Source organism: Populus euphratica, unplaced genomic scaffold (assembly GCF_000495115.2).
Source record: "Populus euphratica unplaced genomic scaffold, PopEup_1.0 scaffold1.1, whole genome shotgun sequence".
In the NCBI taxonomy this organism is placed as follows: domain Eukaryota; kingdom Viridiplantae; phylum Streptophyta; class Magnoliopsida; order Malpighiales; family Salicaceae; genus Populus; species Populus euphratica.
Window position 1 is genome coordinate 5,782,284 of NW_011499845.1, and position 8,817 is coordinate 5,791,100.

An 8,817-nucleotide genomic window follows, 5' to 3' on the forward strand; every position below is an offset into this window, starting at 1 on the left:
TACTAAAAATACAGGCAGGCAATAGTTAGAAGATCGTAGTTTGATATCGGCTACAATGACAGGTAATAGTGAAATAGATCGAAAAGTCTTTGGGTGACCGTGTAATTATAATCAAGCTTATAGAATAATAAAGGTATAAATAAGTAAATTCAGCACGAACTTATATCGCTTGTATTATAACGACATCTACGATGCGATGACGTGTTCATTAGTAATTGTCTATAACAAGGATCTGCCGAATTTGCTTGGTTTGTCATGAATAAATATTTACTGTAATTAAAACACAAGGAGAATTTACAAGCACTGTCACTATTCTATTTCTTTTTTAAAAAAAAAAAAAACTTGCCGTGAAAACATCTGTCAGGTGAAAATCACCGGTAAATACGTGGGTTCCATTTGAATAATTATAATCCCATCGGTGAACGTGAGGAGGGAAATTATATTCTAGGGTGCCAATTGCCTACAGAGACTTCACACTCCAGCCGAGCACGGTCTTGTACATGCCGCCGCAACTTTAGCGATGCGAACGCGCACCACTGGTGACGCGATCATTCTGCAAGCCTTTCAGTTGTTATTTGTTTTTTAAGAAACTGTCAGTGTTAATTAAAAATTATGCCACAATAACACAAAGTTTAAGGGAAAAAAAAATAATGCAGTCTTTATCTACCACTCTTAAAAAAAAATATTTGCACAATTTATAGTTAAAAATAACAATATTTTTTAAAAAATGTTAAATGAACATAAAAAACAATGAGAGAGAGAAAAAACCCTAAACATTAGATTTAAAAATTAAACATGAAAAATTCTTACTAAAAAAAATTCATATATAATGATTTGAGTAAATTATTTTTACCGTATACATATGAAGAATAGCCCCTTGTTTTTTAGGATAAGTGTGACGTATCTAGTTTATATTTGATAACATTACTTGATGTTATTTGATTTTTTTGTTAAGATTTTTGTAAAAGTATTAGTATTGTAATTAGAATTTTGATATATTTTTTTAAAAAAAATTATTTGCCTTCTTCTATCCATTTAATATTTCTTTAAACTATGTCTATTATGAATAGTAATAAGATGTAAGAATCATGTTTCTAATAATAGTATCTACAAACTGTTTATTTCACCAATATTAAAAAAAGAAAACTTGTTTGAAAAAAAAAAAACAGACTTTTCGACTAAAAACAATTATTAGGCTGACCCACTTGCGACGCGACACGAAACACGGTGATATTAGCTGGCTGCCAGTTGAAAATTTCGAGTAGTGATGCCATTGGCGCGTGTAAGGATGGAGAGTGGGGGATAATGGCAGGCGGCGTCCATGTAGATGCTGTGCTGTAAAGCACAGTAACGGTAGAATTGCCCTGGCCACGTTTCGTTTCACCACTGAACAGCATAAAAGTTAAAATCCAAAAAATCAGGTTCTTCTGGTGGAGCATATTTTTGTGCTTGTGGACTCTGGTATCCACTCGGCGTTTGGGATGGCAGCAAGCAAGATGGTTTTGCTCCAATTAGATAAATATTCATTTAAATTTACATTAATGGATTGAATATTTAATGAATTATTATTATTTACATCATATTTAAATAAAACTAGTGAGGTAACCCGTGTTATATTATCAACTCACCTTTAACTTTTTAAAAAAATTAAGAGCAAAAACTAATTTTATTTAGGTCCAATTAAGTTAAGTTTTAAGTATATCTATATCTTGTTATAGCCAGGATTCAAGATTATTTTGGGTAATGCTAAATCTATTTTAAGTTTAGTTTTAAATTAGTTTTAGGTCAGGTTATGCAAGACTCAAAATTATTTGAATTGTGTATATTATAGGATTTAAATTTATTTTTAGATCCTGCAATTAATAATTTATTTGTAATTTATAAATAAAAAATTAAATGTAATTTAATAAAATTATTATTACGATACGTTTGGTAAAATTAATAAATAATATAACATTTTCTTTCAAATTCACCAATTATTTTATTAATAATGTTAATTACAATAAAATATCCTCTTATAAATTTTACTAAAAATAATAATATTTATAATATGAATCATAATATTTTTAGTATTAATATTTTTAATTATTATACAAATAATCTTATTTATAACTCCAAAAATAATAATATTTTTGAGATTAATACTATTAATTATACTAAAAAATATATTAAGAAAAATATAATTTTAATTTTAATATTAATTATACAAAATAATAATAATATTAAGAGAACAAATAATAATAGTTTTGATATCAACATGCTAATTAGACTAGACAAATAATAATATTTTTAACACCAATACAATTATACCAAGAAAATATATTAAGGTAAAACATAATAATTCATACTAAAAAAATAATATCAACAAAACAAAGAATAATATTTTTACTATTAATACTCTAAAAACTAATTATTCTAAAAAAATTAAGAAAACTAATAATAATATTTAAAATACCAATATTTATAATTATATTAAAAGTATAGATAGTTCAAGTTTCATGTAGCGTTTAGGCTATATTCAAGAAAAAACAGAGCAGTCACCTTGACATCAAGACACAAACACACACACCCACACACACTTGTGTTTGTTATCATTAGTTATTGGCTTTCTTTCTATTTTTTTAAAAATATGCTTATGATATCTAGATATTTTACCCAAAAAAAAATTAAGAACCTAGTCCAGTTCTATACTACAAAAACATATGGTTTCATTGTTTGTTGAATTGGAAAGCATTTTTTAAAAAAGAAAAAATATTAATTTGATCGTTTGATTTTTTGATGATTGATTTCTTTAATTTTATATTTTAATTCTCAAACTTTATTTTTATTATAATTTAATTTGGAGTTCTTGAAGACAAGGGAGAAAAATACTAGAAAAGGAGAAAGAAGAAAGAAACTGTAAAAAAAACTAGATCTTTTATGGTTATATTTGCAACACCTATGTTAATAATTATATATGAGCGCAACATGAAATAAAATATAAAAAATGAGAATAAATATATATTTTTTATCTATAACTTTTTACATAGTTTTCACGAATTAGTTATTATTTTATTTTTTCATACAATCATATAAAAAAACTAGACATTTTTTTTTGTTTTTTCTTGGAACTTCCTTTTTAAATTATGACAAGTTTTCATTAAAAAAATATGCTACTGTTACAAAAGACATGTTTATGTAAAATAATAATACTAAAATGGAAATTTTATCTCAACTAATAAATTTTCCCCTCCTTAATTTAAACTATCAATATATATTCTTGTAAATATTTATGTCAATTAACTCGAGATTTTATAATAAAAATGACATTGTTAACAAAAAAAAAAAAAAGTCCATCGAACAAAACCAAAAACACGTGAATAAAGAATGAAAACATTGACTTAATAAATACATTTTTTTTATTTAAATCTTTCAAAATTGTTCCAGATATTTATTTTAACCATCACGTAACTAATATAAAAAATTGTTTTGATATTTCCCTCGTGCCATCACACGAACGTAATGAAATAAAATTTCAGAATGACAAAACTAACATTTTTTCATAGATTCGATCAGATTCTTTATCTGGATTCAAAGATACAGCAGTGCATTGAACATCTTAAACCAAGCATAATTCTTTCAGTGAAAATGAATCTCCAATCAAATTAAAATTCAAAGCTGCAGTAATATATCTAATGATCAGAGTCAGCTATAGCTCAAGAGCCATTTTAGCAATAATTCAAGGCTAGCTTTCATTTAATACAAACTTCTATAAATAAATAAAATATATTTATCAATCATGCTTTATAAAATAAAGATTGTCTCTAATTAACAAAAGATCTAAAGTACAAAATAAAAATTGTCGTAATTTATTTATTTAAAGGGCTCCAGTACTTGTCAGACATACATAAAAAATAAAAATAAAAATAAAAATATTTATTAAATTTTTGAAAAGCTGGGCATCCATTAACTTCAAACCGAATCTGCTTATGATATCAATATCAGTGGAGAAATAGAAAATGGTTTTCATAGAAAAACACAAGTAATGAAAAAGATATCAGTAACCAGCTCTGGGATAAAATGTCCATTTATATTTAACATATTATAAAAAAAAGGATATATAATGCATTATGCCAAATTTTATATTTGATACATACTTTGTTTATGTGAGGCCTATGATATACAATTTTATATTTAATATATACAATTTTATATTTAACATATTATAAAAAAATTATATTCAATTTTATATTTTATATTTGATATATACAATTTTATATTTAACATATTATAAAAACAAAAGGATATAAAAATTTAAAATAGCGGCACCTGTTGTGTCATCCATTTTGGTTTTCTTTATCTTTTCCCGTATGACGCGGTTGTTGTCGTAGCTATTAACCTAACTTCTGTCACAAGGCAACCATAGTGCTATTAATTTTCCTTTTATAACAAGATATTTCTTCTTTGATTGGAAGAATGCCATCGATTTTCAATACATTTTACTTTCTGACTCCTCTATCAAAATCAAGCAACGTAGAACAGGGATAATATTCCCAGCTTTACTGAAAAAAATAACTTGAAATTTCAATGTGATTTTGAATCTAAAGTAGCAAACCAATTTTAACAGATCACGGTATCGTGCTGTAAATTTATCAATCTGCAACGTTATTATAGTTTCGCCATGTCTCAATTTTTGCTAATGGCAAGAGGATCAGATAGACAACTAATTAATCCATTGGTGTTCTGATATAAAGGTCATCTGGTAGTCCAGACGCTGCTGACAAGAGAGTAGTTCGTCTCGTTTTCCTTGGCCCTTGCCCAGACAGGAATAAATATATTATCCTTTAGCCTTTAGACCCAGATTGAGAAAAGGAATGTGAATCTGATGACTGACTGCCCTGATTGCCTCCCGTAAACCAAATTTGACCCTGTTTTCATCGGCGAGCACACTTTTAAAAAGGAGGGAAGATTATAATTTTGCCCTTGTAAATTTATCAGTGTTCCACTTCTATATATCCTTGCAGCTTTAAATTTCTTAATGTTACTCCAGGAGTCTTTCAATTTCCCTCTTTCCTACCAAAAGAACTAATAAAAAGCGAACCTTTCATGCTTTTATTTTATTTTATGCTCATCTGTATCTCATTCCCACCTCACCCTCCTGAATCCACATATATGGTATGGTATTCTGAAAAAACAAATCGAAATCTGAGATGGAAACTCAATGTAAGCTATACAATGATGACCAGGGGATAATGCTGGGAATCTCTTGAAACTAAAATTATAATATTGATAAATTTTAAACTATAAGGATGTATAGGAGCAGGAATTAAGTAAGTTTATCCTAGAATAAACTCATACTGATCTGATGAAGGGTATGATGGAGTGCATGAAATAATTAATGTATCGAGAAGCCTGCCAATCATAGTGTTCCACGTGATCTATGTATAAAGCCCATGTAGTCGTCATGATTTCCAGACATTTTCTCTTAATTTAAGTGTCGGACGTACACGGCAAGAAACGATGGTGTATCAGATCGGATGTTCCTTAAAGGATCGTCGAGTTGATGAAGGTGTCAATAATTATTAATGTTAATATTAAAAATAATTTTTTGTAAAATTTTTTTAATATATTTTTAAATAAAAATACATTTTAAAAACAACCACGTAAACATAACCTCTAGCATCCCAATTTATATCTGCCTTTTCTTGGCCTCGAGTTAGAAGTGTCTGAATTGTTAAAGAGAAAACGAGCGGTATAGACAAGGATGATTATAATAATACATTTTAATATGCTTTCCGTGCCTTGTATTTTCCGAGGAAAGCAGGTACGATGATGTTGACACATGGACAGCGTGATAGGATTAATTATTTAATTGCTTAGGAAGTTATCTGTTTTTTTATTTATGTGGGGTGTTTGGATCAGTTTGCGCGTACCACGATTAATCCCCACGGCCCACTGAATATCCTGCAAATCCAATAGGAATGTAAGGCACCGTGAGGGTGACAGACGTACACGCTAGAACTCGAACCCAGATTAGGCATGTAAGGCACCACGGGGATGACAAGCGTGCATGTTAGGGCTCGAATCCAGGTACAGTGGAAAGAAACAAGTCCCTTTTACCGCTAGGCCAAGCCCTAGTTTGCGGAAGTTATCTATCTTCCACCGCTAGGCCAAGCCCTAGTTTGTGGAAGTTATCTGTCTTTATCCATGGAGTGATCGTTTATGTAATATTATAGACATAAATATATAATGCGTTTATAATTTTTATCATTACCATCCAAATTAACCAAAAAAATATTATATTCTAGCCTTTCACCCCTCTTTTCTAAGAACAGGAGAGTTTAACTGAGTATACAATTCTACATCAACCACCACTTTTATTTTATTTTAACGTAAAAAAACCCAATAATCTTTATAATTAGTCTTCAAAGTAGCTAAAATTAACAACCGCACAGATATTTTAATAGTTTGTCAAGAAACAACGGTGGCGAATTTCAAGATAAATAATACTTATTTGCTGGGTTTTTTAATGGAACCGTGGGCAGTGGCGTAGCTAGAAATTAATTTCTTCAATAGATTTAATTAGTCAAAGCCATTTTTTAAGAACGATTTAGTTGGTAAGATGAACCTTGATGTTTTTATAAAAAAATATCCATAATCTATATTATAAAACCATAACTCAATCAATATTTATTTGTTAGGAGATAGATACCTTGAATGATATTTGTTGATTCCAGCTACGAAACAATCCATGATAATATCTTATGATTATAGAGAACATGCAATAGTATAAATCTTCCAATTATCATAGACATCACGTATAAACTATAAAATAAAATTATAACATGGAATGCTTTATACTGAAAATAAAATATATTTAAGATTAAATAATTTAAGGTACTGTTTCTCTGTGTAAATCACATTTTTAAAAAATTTAAATTTTTTTTGTTTTACAAAAATTTAATATATTTAATATATTTTGAATTGTTTTAATGTACTAATATTAAAAATAAACTTTTAAAAATAAAAAAAAATTATTAATATATATTTTAATATAAAAAATTATTTAAAAAATAATCATAACCGCAATTTCAATAAACTTTCAAATAAACTCTAAATAAGCTTAAATTAACGTGTACGTTGATATAGAAGTGGAAGTATCGAAGAAAAACTTTTGAAAGAGTTCAGGAGATGACATCCCCTTTTATCCGTACAATGAAGATGCGAGCCTTGTGCGGGGGAACTGGAATGAACAATTAGGTGTTTATGTGCCTGTAGTTTTCCACAAGAGGGAAAATGCTTTGAAAAAATGGAGAAAAATTAGCTATTTGATTGGTTTTATTATGATAACGCGTGCCACAGAGGGTATATATCTTGTGCAAGTATAATAAATATTTTGAAAAACAATAAATATCCTCTTCAGTTTTGCCGTATCTATCCGATATCTTGTGCAAGTAGTAAAACCAGAAAGATCAATTTCTAATATTTAATTAAATTAATTTTGTAAAATTATGGCGGATTTATTGAAAATGCGAGGATTAAAACAGAACTTAAAAATGTATTTGATGAGCAGATGAGATTTGATTTGATTAGATTAGATTAGATGGGAACTGATCGAGGAGATAAACTGGAGAGTTATTGACTGGAGAATTTCGTTCATAAACTCAGAAAGCTAAAGTAACCCAGGCCCTCAACGAAGGAAGGGTCGGACCTCTAGAAATGAACCCGAGAGTGAACAAAATGTGCTGCGACAGCAAGTCAGAGGGTTGGAACCACAAGTAGAGCAAATAGCTAGCTAATTATCCATTCAGTGGAGATAAATGAATGTTTGGTGCTGTGATTTGTAATATTTTTTAAAAATATTTTGTATTTAAAAATATATAAAATAAATTTTTATTTTTTATATAGTACATTAAAATTATTATAAAATATTATAAAAACAACGTTCTAATATTTTTTAAAAATTATATATAATTTTAAAACTCACTCAAATACAAATGTACAATCCCAAACATCCTATAATAACCCTTTGGAAGCAACTAATCAGGTCTGAGACGAGGCAGCTGATTTAGGGTGTTTCATAGTGTTATAGTAATTGTTTTTAATTTTTTTTTAACATGTCAAAATAATATTTTTTATTTTTAAAAAATTATTTTTGATATTAATAAATCAAAATAATATAAAATCATCAAAAAATATTAATTTGAAGAAAAAATAAAAATAATTTAATTTTTTAAAAATATTTTTAAAACATATCATTCCCAAAGTCATGTGATTTGCTGCAGTACGTAAAAGGAAGGAATTATTCTTGAAAATTAACATCCCAGAAATGACTGTCATCTTCTCTCCACACTTTTGTATGATCTGTGATTCAGATTGAGATAAAAAAAATAAATCCGGGGGGCCATGATCTGTGCTTGTGAGAACATGGATTGAAGGAGCTCAAGTTATATTGTGCTGGGTGTATGATAGGTCAGCATCCTCTTAGACCCGTTTATTTTAAAGTATGATTTTGTAAAAATATATATTTTTTTAGATTGTTTAAATATATTAATTTTAAAAATAAAAAAATAAATTAATAAATTAAAAAAAACACACACAACACATTGCAAAATGCACTCTAAATTCTATCTTGGTTGCTGTGTTTGGTTTCTCTGTAAAAAAAAAACTAGTACATTTTTTTCTTGTGCTTATTAGTTTGTCCAACTTTGACTCTCTCTCTCTCTCACTCTCTCTATTTTGTTTAGATTTGTTTCTTTCCAATACCGTTGCCAGTGACGTTTTTCAAAGAAGGAAGATAATGGGAGTTAAATAAGAAACGAGATAATCAGAATCGAT